Source organism: Benincasa hispida, unplaced genomic scaffold, assembly GCF_027475165.1.
Source record: "Benincasa hispida cultivar pf3 unplaced genomic scaffold, pf3_genome.v1.1 HicScf1241, whole genome shotgun sequence".
In the NCBI taxonomy this organism is placed as follows: Eukaryota; Viridiplantae; Streptophyta; class Magnoliopsida; order Cucurbitales; family Cucurbitaceae; genus Benincasa; species Benincasa hispida.
Genome location: NW_028325567.1, coordinates 1 through 4,420, shown reverse-complemented (window position 1 = coordinate 4,420; position 4,420 = coordinate 1). Strand labels below are relative to the sequence as shown.

The following is a 4,420-nucleotide window of genomic DNA, read 5'->3' as shown; positions in this document are numbered from 1 at the left end:
CTTCTCAACCCATTCACCGCATACTTATCGCGTCCCGTTTTATAACTCTTTTCGAACTCCGCTGTATTTGTTTATTTTTATTACCACAAACAACATTCCCAATAACTACTTGATTTATTTGGTTACCGCAAATTCTTCTGATAAATTGCCACCGCATATTTTTTTCCCAAGTCCCTGTGTTCGACCCTGAACTTACCAAGAAACTCAGTGGGGTTTACACTTGAATTCCACTGAGAAAACTTAATCAACGCATTTTCATCCATAATTCAGCCTCATAAAATAACGCATCAGGTGACATGGATGGGCGGTGGAGCTGACTCTCCCGAGATCTAGCTCCGATCGTAGGCTTTGGTCGTTTCTCAGAATGGAAGAAGGAGATGAAGAATTCTTAAGCTTTCTTCTCACGCATTTGTCTGGATCGCAGGGAAAAACTCTAGATAAGTTGACATTCTACTCACCGGCTTCTTTATATAGAGCTTGGATTGCCGACAGCATTAATGGACTGCTCTGATTCTGACATTCGCGACGCGTTAGCCCTTTCTAAATCTCTGCTGCTAATGGCGTAGTAGGTGAAATGTCAACATCAGTTTTTTATTTTCCCAAGATGTACGTTGATGCGTTCATTCCACCAACCTTGCGTTGATCCCTCTATTATGCGTTATCGTGTAGCCGCAATCTTGTAGTGACCGCATTCGCTTAATACCGCAACTTCGACACGGTGATCGCAATCGCTTGACGAGCGCAAGTACCATGCGATGGACGCATGCCTCGCCTTCATTTTGGCTTGCCCCCACATGTGTCATGCGGACATCCAATTACGAGCAAGACGCTCTTTCTCAAACTAGACTCATACATACTTAGCAGCAGAATTGCGGTATTTGTTTATGCGTTGATCCTGGCGACTTACTTTCGTTTCGGCTTGCCCCCACGTGTGTCTTGCGGACATCCAACTACAGGTATGTGTCATTCACAACTTAACTCTGATCAACATGTGTTTCTCCATTGCGTTGGCAGTGGAGTTGTTATTCTAATTTTCCTTTTTTTTCTTCATATAGCCAAAAATAGCAAGGTTGAAAATAAATACCTCACCCCAAAATTTAAAATGCGGCAATGTCCTCCTTGCCAATAGATTGAAAGAAGTCATCCAATGTTCTTAAGAAGTTTGGTAAAGGATCAGTTTGAAAGAAACCTAGCAGACCACTAACTTTTAGAAACATTTCTTGAGGTGATTGTCCTAAAAATAAGTTGACTCTAGTATATAAAAAAAAAAAAAATAGATGCATGTGATTCATCTTTGAAATCATAAATGGCAAAGAGAAAGCATGCGGCGACTTACTAAATTTATCAATGTTAAATGATTGCGGTAATCAAACAGGATGCAGTGATAAAACTTTCAAAATTAAAATACGATGCGATGGTGCAGAATTTGGAATAGAGTGAAGGAAAAATACAACCCCAAAATTTGCGCTATCGTCGGCATTGCCTATCGATGCCTCTTTCTTTGCAGCGATCTTCCTTTGCAAACATTGAGAGGGTAATGATAATAATAAAGTAGTTGTATCTTCATGCAGCGCCTTCGCAATCATGTGTCTTGTTCGTTTGCAAAGAAAACATTGAGAGGGTAATGATAACAATAAAAGAAAGTTAGCAAAAATTTTCTCACCCTTTTTTCTTTTTTTTGGAAAGACGTAAAAGCAAATATATGATAACAGGTAATAATAAGGTGATGAAAGTTCATGAAGTATTGATGCAGAAAAAGGATATTAAAAAAGAATGCATCCGTGATGAGGTCTTCACATAGTAGCTCAGGGACTACTTATTCCAAGCTGGGCCTTTCACGTCCACGGTGGCATTTTCTTCTTCTCTCGTTCTTCCAGAATCTTGACTGTTTTAATCCGGAGCTTTTCTCGATTGATGTTTATTATGATTTTCCTCTTTGTGCACATTACCAATCATTTTTTAATATATCTGCATAAACATCAGCAGAGCCTATTAAGAGTCTCATCTCATGAATGCGATATTCCATTTTTTTCCTTGAGTTCTTGAAGAAACTACTTCAACTTTGAAAGAGTCACCAAAGTTCAGTCCAAACGAAATATCAATTCTAAAGCAGTTACAAAGAGAAATGAGTACCTTGCAAGCAGAATCAAATCCAAAACTTGTGGTGACCTCTTTGCATTTGAGATCACCATCAATAGTTTTGGGCAACCAATCACTCGGGTTCAAATTCTTACTCCTAATTTGAAAACAACAGATAGAAGGGGAATATAAATACCCCCCCCCCCCCACACAAAAAAGAAGGGGAATATAAATAACAGAGTCTTGCACACACAAAAAATGGTACCCTATAGTAATTAATTACTCAACCTTATATTTCTGCAATAAAAATAACATATAATAGCTTATCTATGACAATGAAAGTAAGAAAGAGAGAGCAAAAAGGAGGGAGGCAATAAACAAATTTCATAGTTTTGAAAAATACATAAAGTTTTCAGCGAGGAGACAGGCATTTGTGTTGGAATCATCTCCACCAATTGACAAGGCCATCCAAATCAAGCTTCTTAGCAGTTTCTTCAGCTTGCTTAAACTGGAAATAGAAACGAACAGTCAATTAATGCCTTGACTACAACTAAGACGTCTCAAAATGAAAATTCTGGGAAGAAAGAATTTCACCTGATCTAGTGTTTCAATCTTATCCCTCCCACTACATATCATATCAAAACCACCCTAATAAAACAAAAATGCATTTAAATCAAGAATTGCATACAAATGGCAATCACTTCGAATCAAGACTGCACATATTCACACTAATAATTCTAACAAGTGAAAGCTAGAAATCCCTTCAAGAAAATTAACCTGATTGCGATATGGGTAGATAAATTATGCAGTTAGTTCTACATATTTACATTTCATGATCCCTGCAGGACCACCCTTGAAACCATACAACGTGCTTCCTTTTGCATGAACTTGTAGGTAATCTTCACCAAAATCATTGAAGCTGCTAATTAGCCACAACTTGAACAGAAAAGCAAACATTTGTTCTTGATTTATAAATGTGGACACAATGAGACCCTACCAAATAGTCCAGAAATCACATTATGCCCTCCCAGTGCTTGGCCACCAGACTAGACAACTCCGATCTTCAATTTCTTATTCACCTGCACCGAACTGGAATCACTTGGCACCAACATTGCCGACGGTTGGCCGAAAAGATCAAGAAACAACTTTGTGATATCATCTGCGCGCACTTATAACACACAATTCAAACACTTTAAAACCTTAAGAAGTAGCAACTGGCCTCAAACGCATTCAGTAAAACTCAAGTTCCAAACAAAAGCAAGATTTACAATCATAAGCAAAACAGTAAAAGAACAAACAAAACTCAATGCATGTCACTACTCTTCCTTCGAGACATCAATCAACTCAGTTACCAAACAGAGTACAAAAAAAAAAAGCACGTTATGAAGGCTAAAAACTCCAAAACAAGAAGAGAAAGTAAATGATCTATGGATAATAAACACCCGGATTGCCAGCGGCAGAGCTAGGAGGGCCATCGAGGATTTTGAAGGGGTTTTTGGGAATAGAGGGAAAAGGGAGAGGTTGATCGATACAGTGGGCTTGGACTTCGATATACACAGTAGAAACAAGGCCAATCTCCGACGGAGAAGATGCAATGACTAAGGAAACATCGGCATTAGCGATGAAAGGCGGAGACATTGGTAGGAGAGAAATGAAGATGAAAATGGGGAGATAGGTAGAGAAATGAAAGATTGAATCAATGAAAGAAGTGGAAAATTGAGTGTTCGACAAGGTCGAGAAGATGAAGGACTTGACTAGAATAAGAGGAAAGAGCTTGTGGACAAAATGGATAACACTCTAAGAAGGGATTTTGATGCTCCAAAAGCTCCATATGAGTCCCTGATGTGAGGATTTGGCCAGCAAGAGACTAAAATTTTTATGGCTAAAACAACGAGAGAGAGGGTTTCAATGAAACGAAATTTTTCATTGAAAAAATGAAAAGAGATATTTGGTCTCCAAGCGAATGTAACAATTTATTCTACTTTAAAACACATTTGGTCTCCACGAAATTAATCAATTTGCATACAGATAAAGACCTCCACCAACATTTGATGAAAACCCAACCTTAGCAAAAAGAAAAGGCTTAAAACAAATCCCAACCAAAAACACCTAGAGACTCTAGTGGAAAAGGGACAACCAAGGTAAATGTTTAGAACTCGGCTATGCTCCACAAAACTTGCCACTTCAGGCCTAAGACATATAGGAGGTTTTTTGCAAGACATGGAAGGTATTAATAGTTCCCAAAGAACCAACCAAGAAAATAAATGAACTTTCTATGGGATTTTTAGTTTCCACCAAGAAGTGAGAACGCAAAAATAGCAAAACAAATAAATAGGCACTT

At 38.3% G+C, this 4,420-nt stretch overlaps 1 pseudogene across 1 annotated transcript; it reads right to left on the bottom strand.

The window, feature by feature from the left end:
- Positions 1-753: 753 nt before the first annotated feature.
- Positions 754-3,717, bottom strand: LOC150031403 (pyrophosphate--fructose 6-phosphate 1-phosphotransferase subunit beta-like; annotated as a pseudogene). The gene is made up of 7 exons (XR_016525844.1): positions 3,522-3,717; positions 3,077-3,238; positions 2,857-2,978; positions 2,674-2,727; positions 2,483-2,587; positions 2,134-2,236; positions 754-1,968 (listed from the first exon to the last, which is right to left on the bottom strand). The product of XR_016525844.1 is annotated as a pyrophosphate--fructose 6-phosphate 1-phosphotransferase subunit beta-like (transcript).
- Positions 3,718-4,420: the final 703 nt, after the last annotated feature.